Source organism: Patella vulgata, chromosome 8 (genome assembly GCF_932274485.2).
Source record: "Patella vulgata chromosome 8, xgPatVulg1.2, whole genome shotgun sequence".
Classification (NCBI taxonomy): Eukaryota; Metazoa; Mollusca; class Gastropoda; family Patellidae; genus Patella; species Patella vulgata.
The window spans coordinates 9,337,880-9,352,129 of NC_065886.2; the positions used below are offsets into that span (position 1 = coordinate 9,337,880).

The 14,250-nt window shown below is 35.3% G+C and overlaps 1 protein-coding gene across 1 annotated transcript in view; it reads left to right on the forward strand.

The window, feature by feature from the left end:
* The first annotated feature begins 9,499 nt into the window (after positions 1-9,499).
* The window catches only part of LOC130014003 (hemicentin-1-like), a 32,991-nt gene continuing 28,240 nt past the window's right edge, over positions 9,500-14,250 (forward strand). Inside the window, exon 1 of the mRNA XM_056102713.1 lies at positions 9,500-9,579. The gene's annotated coding sequence lies outside the window, so the exon portion shown is untranslated. The remainder of the gene's footprint in view (positions 9,580-14,250) is intronic.

The following is a 14,250-nucleotide window of genomic DNA, read 5'->3' on the forward strand; positions in this document are numbered from 1 at the left end:
TAACAGAACCACCCCCAAATCGATCATGTCTGATGACGTTAACGTCTTGGAAGCGCTCGTTTCGACGACGCCACACCCTCCTACGTCTGTCCAAAAAATCAACAGTGAACCTTGACTCATCTGAAAACATCACATTGCTCCAGCGTCGATTATCCCAGTGTTGACGAACCCTACACTAACGACGTCTTGCCTGAATGTGATGATCTCTCAAACAAGGGATCACGCGAGGACGTCGGGCGCGAAGGTGACCCCTATGCAGTCGATTCCGAATCGTCTGGCCACTCACTCTCACACCAGTGTCTGTTTGAAGACGAGCGCTGATCTGATTTGCTGTGATGACACGATTTCTCAAGGCCAAGGTACGGATAAATCGATCCTGGGCTTGAGTTGTCGCCCTTGGTCGACCTGAGCGTGGTCTGTCCTGTACAGATTGTGTATCACGGTATCTGGACCATAGCCTGCTTATGACAGACTGAGAAACATTCATCGTCCGCGCCACAACCGCCTGTGTTGTGCCGATCTGTAGCATGCAAAGGGCACGTAACCTTTCATTTTGGGTAAGCCGACGCATATCAAAATTTGTTTTCTGGTCACTAAAACAATTAAACTGGTGTTTCCACCCTGGAATTCAATGCCACAATGACTGTAACATTCAAAGTCAGAGTCGTGCAAATCTTGGGTTGGACCCCCATGATGATCCCAAGCATCACCTGCATTCCATGCGGTAGCTATTGGTGCGTTTGGGCGTCACATGTAACTGGAAATGTTTCTTCTGTTAGGTTCTATAGTGACTTTTTTCGTAGTCATTTGCATATTTTAGTATTATGCCCCCAAAATCAAATATCCCCTACTTTTTTTGAATAGTATATATTATATAAACTTTTAATGTATATTATAATTTTACGTTTTTATACATTTAATGAAAATAACTCAATATATACGCATTTATAGGTTTCTTTATTTCACTTCTTGGTCTTTATTATTGTATGTTTTATTTGCACCTAGGAACAGTAAATATCAAAATATCATGATGAGTATAATTCAATACAAACTTTAACCACTGTAGCATTGACATTATTAACGAAAACTAAATGTCGAATTGCTTACATACATCCAGACGTGAAATAAAATAGAGTTAAAAATTTTACTGTTCTACTCCAACTGGGCTAATGAAGGTGTACATATGCCCTATAGCGCTATGATGGAAATTATTTCCGGACAGTGGTGTAACAGACTACTCTTATATCGAATTCTTTTACGTGCATGAGACCCCGGTTTCTTGTCCCATACGAACGACTATACGTTGTCATTTGCCAGACACTATGTCCTGCATACCCTTAAACTGTCTCGGCCAACACCAGGATCGAACACGAGACCTCACTGAGCCACCGCGGCTCCCTAATACATCTTCAAATCAATATTATACGCCCACATTTTCATGTGGACGTATATTGTCGTCGGTCCTGCCCGCCCTGACATCCGTTCGTCCGTCTGTCCGTCCACAATTTGCTTGTGGACACTCTACAGGTCACAATTCTTATCCGAATGTGACGAATATCCCTAAATGATCTCGGTTCTATTCGATATTGGCATGTATCGGATCGGAACTTCATGGAACTAGAGGTAACACTTTTTATCTGATTTTGATGAAACTTGTGCATAACCCAATAAAACTTGGTTCCTTTCGATATTTGCGCATATCAGTTCGTAACTTCCTGAATTATGGCCCCTGATTATACGAAAAATCGCCTTTTTAGCTTGTGGTCCCTCAAGAGATCATAAGTATTATCTGATTTACAAAAACGTTCGAATATATCACCGTGACACCGTAATGTTAGTTGAGTTCGAATTTTGTGAAAATCTGAGGAAAATTGCCAGACAAAATGGCCACACCTCTACGCAAATAGTGTAAACGTCTGGTATATCAAGGTTGCGGATCCTTTAGAGGTCACAATTTTGATCCGATTTTGATAAAACTTGAAATGCATGTTTATAACCCAACGATGTTGGTTGCTGTCGATATTTTTGCGCATCAATTCGTAACTTCCTGAATTATGGCCCCTGATTGTACAAAAATCACGTTTTTAGCCTGTGGTCCCTCTAGAGGTCATAATTATTATCTGATTTACAAAAACGTTCGACTATATCACCGTTACACCGTAATGTTGGTTGAGTTCGAATTTCGTGAAAATTGGACCAAAACTGTCGGGACAAAATGGCCGCCCCTCGTACACAAATAATAATAATAATAATAAAAAAAACTTTATTTAATGAGGCAACGTATTTAGTTTGCAAAAAAAACCTTACATAAGTCCCTCCTAAACTACAAAGACATATATACATGTAATATCAGGATAAATTCAAAATCATTTGAAAGGCAATAGCTTTTTAAAGTGGGATGTTTGGGAAGTCATTCCTAAACCACAAAACATATACATTATACAAGAAGAATATAGGAAGAACACTATAATTACACACAAAATAAGACAGAATGCAGTTGCAAGTTAAAAATAATAAGTATGTCATCAGTTGAATATTATGGTTTCTTCAGTGCTCAACATAAATGAGTTTTCAGTTTAATCTTAAAATTTTCAACATTTTTACACATCTTTATATCAAAAGGCAGATTTTTCCATAAATGACATGCAGAATAATGAAAAGAACGTTTCATGGATTCCGTTTTGAATTTTTGACGAAAAAGAGATTTACTTGTCTGTGAACGAAGCAAGATATCCGTTTTGGAAACAAGAGATTTTTCAATAAAATAGGAACTTAGATAAAGTGGAGTATCATTAAATGTAATAATTTTAAATGATAAGACAATTTTATTATAAAGAATCCTCTGTGTGAGGGTAAGCCAACCGAGTTTAGTAAGTAAAGAGGTGGACGGAGTTTCAATTGGTGCATCAAGAATAATTCTTGCCGCTCTCTTTTGTAATTTTAAAAGAATGTCTAATCTACTTTTGGTAGCATTCCCCCAAATAATAGAGCAATAATCAAATATAGGTAGTATGTAACTGTTATAGAACAACTTTCTTGTCTCGTAAGGTAATTGATCTTTTATCTTATTTACGAGAAATACTTTAGATGCAAGTTTCGAAGGATTGATTACCATCCCATTGTTTCCACACCATTTAGCAGGCAAATAGAGATCATTTTGGAGATTATTGGCGATGGATAAAATATCTTTGTGTGAACAATGCAGGGTACTGTCATCAGCAAACAAATCTATCTTACTTGATTCAATATTGTGTGGGAGATCATTTATAAAAATAAGGAATGGGAGTGGACCCAGGAGCGAACCTTGTGGAACCCCGCATTTCACAGTAGTAATTGAGGAGGTAATTGATCCTAAACGGACTTTTTGCTTCCGCGAGTCACGATATGATTCAATCAAAATTTGTGAATTATTATCAAATCGATAAAGATGTAGTTTTTTGATAATAAGCTTGTGATCAATAAGATCAAATGCTTTGCTAAAATCAAGATACACCATACCACTCATCGCACCATTATCGGTAGGCATCAAGTCAATTATCTGTCATTCGGCTCAGTGCAGTAGCACGTGAATGATTTGATCTAAATTCAGATTGGTACGTATAAAGAACATTGAATGTTTCCAAATAGGTTTGAATTTGAGTGCTCGGGTGCCTTTGGAATATTTTTGAAATTGTGGGGAGAATTGAGATTGGCCTATAATTGTTAGGATCATCTTTAGCTCCCTTTTTATGTATAGGAATAATTTTAGCAAGTTTAAGGGCACTGGGGAACATGTTTTGAGAAATACAAAGATTAATGATATATGTCAAACTGCTACAAATTGTATACGCAGACAATTTTAAAATTTTGGGTCCAATACCATCACACCCCACGACTTTGTTACTATTTAAACTCAATAAATGATTTAATACCTCTGTGGTAGTAATACAATTAATAGGAAAGTTGTTATTTGGGGAATCTTATCAATTACGTAATCTGATATCTGTTGTTTGCACTTTTGAAAAAGTGGTGTATAGGTGGGCTTAATGACATCAGTTAATTTAGTGAAGTAATCATTCATCACATGAGCAATAGCATTTAGATCATTAACTGTTGTTTTACCTTATTTAATACTATAAGGATAAGGGTAATTATTGGGTTTATTCTATATGTCACTAAAATATCTCAATATGTTTTTAGATTGCACTTCATTTTCGATAGAGTCCTTGATAAAGTTTCTTTTGGCTTTAGTAATGAGCTTTTTGGTTTTGTTTCTCCATATTCTATAGTCGTCACCCCTCTTGGAGGCTTTAAAGAAGTCCCTGAACTTTCGCACTTTATTTATTTCCTCATTAAACCACTTCGGTTAATAGTATCGTTTCACTCTTTTTCGCTTTTGCGGAGCACGGCAGCCTATAACACATATAAAAAGGTTATACCAAGTATCAAGCGCAGTATCAAAAATGGAATTTTAGCGAGACCATTAATAAAATTAGAATCATCAAAGTTTTTGTAATTCCTGTATAGAATTTCCCAGCGGTTATGTTTAGTGATTTTTCTCTTGCGGTTTCCAGTGACAAAAATAATCGGAAAATGGTCACTATTGAGGAACTTTAATTTCAACAATATTATCGGGTGATGTAATCCCTGCATATTGATTATGTATTCCCATCGTTTTGGAACTGTAGTTGAATAATCTATATTAAAATATCTTATTACATAATAAATAGATTGACCAGAATTTATGGAATTTAAACTAGTTTCAAAATCATCAAACCAAACTGCACATGAAGAAGGTGGTCTATATACAATACATAATAAAAATTATTGTCCATATTCTGGATGGAGTTCAATCCAAATGGATTCAAAATTTTGATGTTCATAATCAAGTTTTCTTGAATATTTTAGATCTGAATTTACATATAAGATAAGGTCTCCGCCACTTTTGCTCAATCGATCTTTTCTGATTAGATCATAACCAAAGATATTAATAAATTTATCGTCAATTTCAGAATGTAAAAATGTTTCAGAGACGCCCATGACATTAAAATTTTCATTATCTTGCAAAATTAAACCCCTTACTTCATCAATTTTACCAAAAAGTCTATTTATATTTAAATGACCTATTTTAAAACTTTTACATTTGGTTGAAAATAATGTGGAAACAGAGGGATCATCAATGGATTGTAATGAATCGCGAGCTACATGACTGTTGAGGTTGGATCATTCATTTTATGATCTTCAAAAATCAGACTATTATTATTAGTACTAACAGGATTATCAAAGGAAGTTTCAGTATCATTAGTAGTGCTACTACTTGAAAGAGTTACATTGGTGAAACAGTGGATCATCAATCAATGGTTCAATAGAATAATCAAAACTATTAGTGGTGTTAGTCATATATTGCATAAAACTATTATAATCAATTTAATGAGAATCATATGTAGATTTTCCGGCTTCAAAAAAATTGCCTTTATCATATGGTATATCAAGGTTGTGGTTCATTTATGGGTCAGAACTTTGATCCGATTTTGATAAAACTTGAAATACATGTTTATAACTCGATATTTGCGCATATAGGATCGTAACTTCCTGAATTACGACCCTTGATTGTAGAAAATTTAGAGGTCACAATTTTTATCCGATTTTATCTTACATACCAAGATCTTGGTTCCTTTTGATAATCGCGCATATCCGAACGTAACTTCTTGGATTATGGCCCCTGATTGTTCAAAATATCACATTTTTAGCTTGCGGATTCTCTAGAGATCACAATTTTTATCTGATTTTAAAAACCGTTTAAATATATCACCATTCCACCTTAATGAAGGTTTAATTCGAATTTCGGGAAAATTGAAATGGAACTGCTCAACACAATTGCCGCTCTTTGGTCGCAAATTGTTTAAAAGTATGGAGGTTGTGGACCCTCTACAGGTCACAATTTTATCCGATTTTAATGAAACTTGAAATGTCTGTTCATAACCTTAAGATCCCGTTTCCTTTCGATATTCGCGCATATCGAATCATATCTTCCTGGATTATGGCCCCTGATTGTACAAAAAAATCACATTAACTTTTTAGCTCGTTCTCTGTCGATCTCTTGCAAAATGTGAGCGTATCTTGCATGTGACAGGGATGTGACAAAGTGGTGTGCAACAGTATAGTCACCACACATTTCACAAAGTGGTGTGCAACAGTATAGTCACCACACATTTCACAAAATCGGTTTGAACAACAGGCAAAATAAGCCTTTATTTTCTTGGCTGTTTTTTGGTGTCGGGGATTTGGTCTTTAGTGCGCCGGTCTCCAAGTGTTTCTCTCTCTATTGGTCCTGGTTAAACATGCATTATGCAAGAGCTAAATCTGCCTATTGCGGGTCTTTCTTTAGGCCTGAAATGTTTTCTAAATTATTAATTAGACATTAATTAACTTATCCAGACCATAATTAACTCTCGATGTCATCGCTAGCTTGAGATATTTACTGGATTAGGATCCGATTTGCTGCTCTACTTTCATTCATGATTTAATCATGAAATGGATAATCTCGACTATTATTTTTTTATCGTATCGACTTTAGTAATGATGATTGAGGCTAGGTCGAAACTTAAATTCTCAGTTCAGAGTGAATCAATTTGAATAAAATATTCAGCAAAATTCCTTTACTTTATATAGTTTTTAACTATTATAGTGAGTGCTGCCAGCTTTTTATCTAATCTCCCATAATGTATCTTTAAAGGCGTTAACCATTTTGCATTATTTAATTGGGTTGATTTGATATGTTATTTCAATTAAAGATGTATACACATTCTTGTTTTGGGTTTGATTTATGGCGTCGACAGTGGAACGCAAAATCTTAACACTGGAGATTTGTATTTTGCAAAGGGTTGACATGTCATTGATATGGATTTACCTTTGGTGAAATAAGTGTTTGTTTCCGCCAACTGAAATAATTATTCTTGTTACAAGTGAATAAATCTGTAAATAATTTATTGATATCTACCGAATATTTTGTATAAAGGGAACGGGGTTGTTGCATAATTTTCGTCTTTATATAATTACATGTATTTGAATGTTTGTGGATGAATAAAATAAAACATGACTCCTGTTGATCGTTGATATTTTTATAATTTTGGTTAACAATCACGGTTCATATTGTACAGCCCACAATTAATCTTAGCAATCTTGGTACAAATGCTAAATGACATATGAGCTCTAATATATAAAGTTTGTTCTTAGGAATGCCATGACCGACTCGACTCGTTTTGATCTCTAAATGACGACCCATTACCTATAGAATTAATCGGTTTATTCCCGCGAAGGCGCAGTTATTGACCGTAACGGATTAAAAAAGATCGTTTTCGACGACTTCGCGGGAATCCAGTCCTAAGGATTAAAATGGATTAAAAACGTAACAATGGTGTTATAGCTAGATTGTTATGATAATAATTTACACTTTCATAATCCCCACTGTAACTAATTAACCAACATTTTAGCATCAGATAAGAAATAAAAAACATAACTATACATAACTATACTATAACAAAAATTAATTTAATTTCGTCAAATAAATAAAAAACATAACTATACTATAACAAAAATTAATTTAACTTCGCCAATAAAACAACTATAATATAACAAAAATAGTTCAATTTCGCCAAATACGAGTCCCTGTCTAAATACTCGACTAATGTCAATTCATCTTGCTGGTGTCTTCGTTTCAATTCCTCGAACTGGCTTTGAATTGTTGCTGGTATTTTGGGATATATTGATCGTCTGGCGCGATACAGGCTATTTTTCGTAGATGCAAGGTTGGAAAGTTGGAAAGTACCATTTTAGAATCACCTGTCCATTCACCGCCACGAAGCTTACCCAGTTCTTCGTCCTTGAGGTTTGAAAGTGTAGTTTTAACCTGAATAAATAAGAAAACAATTATAATACACACAATAAACAAACAAATTAATATTATGATATATGTTAAGAAGTTTAACTCAAAATTAAAACAATTAGAGGAAGGAACTGGGGTGTTGTAAAATAGCCGTTTTTTATGTCCGTTTCCACCCGAGTAATATCGCAGACAAAGGAGCTGAGGAATTGTGACTTACCTTTATATCATTCATCACAAGTTCATGATTGTGGTTATTGTTTAGCTTTACTAGAATGTCGTTTACTGTTATCGCTGTAGTATTACAATTCTTGGTGCTGCATTTCCAAATAGTAGTTTCATGAGCAAAGATATCGTCCTCCGCGATTTGTAGGTACAAATGTGAATTCAAGTTGTGCGTTTGCCATTGTAGAATATTATCTGAATTTCGGATAGTGTAACGGGATTTTATATTTTTAAAAATGACACTGATTGTGTGAGTGAGCGAATAGGTGAACACTACTTGGGTGATTTGATGATATTCATCATTAGTTGTCAATTGGTGAACATAAATTCATAAAATCTTTAACACCATTAATTGGGTCCTGATAACAACATGTCTCCCTTCAAACGAAAGCCGACACGTCGATATCTGCGCCTTCGCGGGAAGATTTAATTTTGGTCGCGCTCTGTAACTGCGCCTTCGCAGGAATACACCCACTAATCCTATTACTTAGCGTCTATACAAACAATATAGTAACTATTGACGTTAATAACAATTTAAAAAAAATGTACAGGTGTAAACAAAGAATATTGGAGACAGACGATTAGGGAAATAATAAAGATAATATGAAATACATTCAGATAAAGATCCATTACAATATTGCTCACTGAAGTAAGTAACCTTTATTAATGGACTGAAGTTTTTATTTGTGAGAATAATAATTATTTTGATCTAACTTTCCTTTCATAGATATGACTATAGCTACATGACTACTATTACCTAAACGTTATGGGGTTTCCCCTTCATATGTACGCCAACAATTGCATGGGTACCATTACCTAAATACTTCATGGGGTTTTCCCCTTCATAGGTATGCCAATAGCGACACTAATACCATAACTAAATATTATGGTTGTTTTCCCTTTCAAAGGCATGTCAATAGCTACATGGGTATCTTTACACCTTAACGACCTGGAACATACAGCTGTTTGTCGGACATATTTATACCAACTGGGAACCAAATTGCATTATATAATAACTGTCACGGCCTATAGACTACAAATGCTATGACACAAATTTCATGGTGATCAAGGAACCAATTTCATGGAATTAGACACATTTGTTCATAATAGTAAATGCAGGATTGACTGTGTCGAAGGAAGATATTCGTTTGAATTAACAACAAATATTTAATTATACTGTTTAATTATTACAGTGGCTGTTAATCATCTTGGTCAATCTGTGAAGGTTTGTGGACCCAATAATAGAACAATATCACTGGTATACGAATATCCTGAAGCAAGAAATTCATTTACATGGAGTAGAAAAGACACGGGTTTTCTCGCTGCCGTGTCTTATTTTACTGATAATTGCGTTTCAACTTTAAATGACCCTAAATACAATATATTATGTGAAAATGGTGGACGAAAGTTTGTTCTAGAAGTCAACAACCCAGATGATGGAGAAGTCTATTATACAACAACTATAGCAGATAATAGAACTATTGTAATTCAAGGTAAATTGTTTATATTTATTTATGGCTGAGATGTATAATCTCGCCATGCTTTAATCGCACTCTTTTTAATTATCTTATAGCTAATGTCACCTAAAATATTCAGTTGATCCCAATCACACATTTAATTATAAATATTACCTAAAATATCCAGTTAATCCCTGAAATGAGAAATGTTGTACACATGTTATCCCGTCATGCTTTAATCCTATTTAATTATCATACTACTATTGTTACCTAAACTATTCAGTTAATCCTAATCCTACTTCCAACATCCATCGAACAGATTAACGTATATATTTAACGGTGCGTAGAATTTCAATCAACGAATATACTTCTGATGTTAGGGAGAGGAGATTTTGAAAATCTTGTGGAATGTAGTACCACAGATAGATAGGGGTTCGATAACATCTCGTGGCACTATTGTGATGAAAAACACCACCGATAGGAAGTAGTGTAGATTGTGGTACCATACACAGAGATAGTGAAGACAGTTTTGGTGAACATTTTCTAAGGCCACAGGAAAAGATGATTTTGACATCGGTAATTGATTTTATAAATGTCAAAGGGGTGAGGAAATCCTTTTTATATTCAAAACAAATTTTACAGATCAATGAATATTGCAAACCCGTATTCAATATGGGGCGTAAAGGGTTGACACTCGTTGTAGGCCGTCACCGATGTCAGCAAGGGTTTATAAACGGTTCTACTGCACATCGTCTCACTATAGTCATGGCATATTTGGTTTATCTTACAGTTCACAAAATTACAAACTTAAAACGGATATTCGATATTCGTTTTCATATCAAACCATATCTGACCGTCAAACGAAGGGATTGTAATTTCTTTAAAATCACATATATATTATGTCTTTAAATGACTGACCAAAATTTTGGTTTAGATTATTATAGCATCCTGTGACGATCTGCCCTAATACCTACCGCTAGGTATGAGATAGCCTCAACCATACGGTTTTGACAAATTATTTTACAGTATGTATTAAGCTCGTCACTATATAAACACAGACTGAAAAAAAAGAAATATATAGGCGGAAACATGTAAAAAGTGGAATGTTGTGTAATTATGTTAAGATGATAGTAACATTATCTATAGTATCACTGTCGTGCGATACGCGTGAATGGTACCACCATACATTTGACTAGCAAAACGAACAAGTGTAGTAAATTCCTTGGAATAGACTACCACTGATAAATATTCTAATTACAACTAACACTGGCAGGTATTAAACTGTTCAAGTCAAAGGGACAGGGTCCAAGATGCAAAGACATGGGGAATATTTTCTATACAGGCTTTACTAAGTATAAAACCACCAGGTAAATAAAATATAAGTGGAAAATAGCATACAAAGAATATAATTACATAAATCATTCAACGCTTTTAAGAAGTCTGACAGTTCAAAAAGTAATTAAAGGGAGACAACTAGCTTTAAGTGATCAGTGTAAACAGCGGCAGACCACCATTAATTTCCCCATTGACTTCAATGTTAATTCTGGCCTCTTTGCCCACCTCCAACTTTTCCCCAAATTTTTGTTGGGCTGAATGCTTTTCACTACAGACAGAGGAACAAATGGTCATGTCTTTGCACTAAAATTTGTATGAGGTTGACCACCAAAATTTTGAGATACACAAACTTGAAGAAGCATACTAAAAACATGTAACTAGTTGCCGTACATATCGCCTTAGCTAACCTGATAACCCTCTTATCCTTCCGCCTCAAAATCATGAATATTTACCAAAACCTGGCAGAAAATGTTAATTCAAACCCTCTTCGTCCATTCTAGACCAAAAAATCAACACAAATGGGCATGCAAAAGGGGAGAAAAGAGAGAGAGAGAGAGAGAGAGAATTGCTATAAATAGACGAACTACAATTCGTGGGTACCCAGATGATGAAATTTAATGGTGGTCTGCCTCCTATATGGTTTTATAAGTTCATATATCATCAAAATTCTTTTCTTTATAGCTTCACATTTATTTTTGCAACATTATTATAATACAGAATTTAGAACATCTCCAAGCTGCTTTGTATACATGGTAAATAAAACAGGTCCTAAAACAGAAGCTTGAGGAACACCACACACTAGCGGAACACATTCTGATTTGTCTGAGTTGACAATTACAGTTTGATTTCGAGATGACAGTGCCATTAATACCAAAGTCTTTCTGAAGACGGAAAAGCAGCTTTTCGTGGTCTATTGTGTCGAACGCTGCCGAAAGATCTAACAATATCAGCAGTGAAACACGTCCCTTATCGACACACATCTTAAGGTCGTTTACAAGTTTATTTAAGGCTGTTTCAGTTCCATGATGAGGTCTATAAGCTGATTGAAACTCACAAAACAAGTTGTTTTTTTCAAGATGATCAAATAACCGGGTTTTGACTGCTTTTTCCAGAATCTTGGATAAAAAGGACAGATTGGAAACCGTCCTGTAATTTTTAAGAATATTTGGATCAAGAGATGGTTTCTTAAGTAAAGGTTTTACCACAGCTGATTTGAAGAGTGCTGGAACAGTACCAGTCACAAGGCTCTTATTGATAATGCTGGTGATGGTTGGCAGTTGAATGTCCAGATATGTTAGAAAAATGCTAGTCGGAATTGGATCAAGCTCGCATGATGTTGGTTTTGAGGATTGCACTAGTTTCTGAATTTCATCATCCGTAAAAGGTGTAAAAGCTCCCAGTAAAGTACCTGAATAACCAGGATTGTTAAATGCAAGACTAGAGTAATCGTGTTTATTTATCGACTGCTGGATTGTGACAATCTTATCATGGAAAAAGTTACTGAATTTGGTTGCGAGGGATTCAGTATCATTATCAACCACAGGAAGCTTCCCTTCATCACGCTTGCCCATTAAAGAAAACATAAAAGAGTAAAGGGCTTTAGAATTACCAGTGTTTGACTCGATCTGCTCTTTACAATATTTGGCCTTTGCAGACTTAAGGAGATTATTAACATCATTTCTGCAGCTGACATAGATTTGTCGATGGATCTCTAAACGAGATTTTCGCCAATGTCTCTCTGCTTTCCTTCGCACATTTTTTGTACCGTTGATTACAGATTAAACATCCATAAGTGTACAAATGTGTTGTTATTGATGTGTTCCCATTTGAATATTGTTCACAATAAGAAGCAAAATAAATACGATATGTTTACAGGATCATTTTGTTATACGAAAATCTAAGTGATGCGTTTTCCATGGCGCTCAGTATATATTGCAAACCCTATTCAATATAGGGCGTAAATGGTTGATACTCGTTGTAGGCCGTCACCAATGTCAGCAAGGGTTTATAAATGGTTTTGGTGGTTCTCTTCTACTGCACATTTTTATTACTATAGCCATGGAATATTTTGGTTTATCTTATACTTCACAAAATTACGAAGTTAGAAACGGATATTCGATATTCGTTTTCATATCAAAATCATAAACACAGACTGAAAAAAAGAAACAAAAAGGCGGTAACACGTAAAAAGTGTGATGATATGTAAATATGTTAAGATAGACAGGATAGTAAAAGTATCTATATTATCACTCTTGTGTGATACGGGTGAATGGTACTACCATACATCTGGCTAGCAAATAGAACACGTTTAGCAGATTCCTTGGAAATACCCGACATGTTAAATATTCAAAATTATTTTGCATTTAATACTCAGAGGGTAGTCAAATATCTTGTGGAACATTTCTCTGGTGAAAACGCCATAGACTAAATAAGTTATCAAGCTTATTCTAAGTCGCCAAGAATATTTTTTGCCCAAGTCCACTATATTGGGGTTTCTTGTGGTGGTAAAATATTCCACACAAAAACCCCCAACAAACCTTGCATTTTCATAGTACTCCAATATTCCACTGAAAACTATATTGTTGAGAGAGCCATGTCCTAGCTCGGCTAGGCACGAGTGTGCCAACTCCCAACTAAATTACATTACATGGCCGCTGTCCGGTCTTAACTCCAGACCTGCGTGGCCTGTCCTGGCCGGACCTGTCTGTCTATTTGTTTCTTAATCTGGGTTTATAAACCCTTCCAAACAAAGGATCTTTTTAGGCGTCTGGCTAATGTATCATATCAAGTTTAACATTCGATACATGCTAATCAGACAAAGAAGGTTTAAATAAAACATGCCAGCAAGTTAACGTTTACATAATCATTACATAATCACATAGACCAAGAACTCCAGGCATGTCGATAACGAACAGGTGTCAAGTTGGCAGGAAGCGTCTTTAACATCAGATAATCTGATTATGTAACAGATATGCAGACAAAGTTGTTGTCTTGTGAACAAAACACTTTTATAAATGAATATATGTGACACAAACAGATCAAGGTAGTATTGTAATAGTCCGGCAAAAGTCATTAAGGTGTTAAAACCGTGACTATTAAATACCATACACAACAATTGGTTAGATTTGTATATTCATTAGTGATGGGTATTAGGAATAGTCACACTGTCACAATAAAAATGGGGGGATCACGTGGCTAAGTGGGTAAGACGCTGGCTCGCTAGTCTGGAGGTCGGGTGTTCGATCCCTGCATTGTCCAAGAAAATTCATTCAGATTTTCCAGCGTGGTTTCCCCTTGTCAGTGATGCAGGATGGGGGGCCTGACAAGGGTAGATGTCTAGTCGTTCGGATGGGACGAAAAATCGAGGTCCCG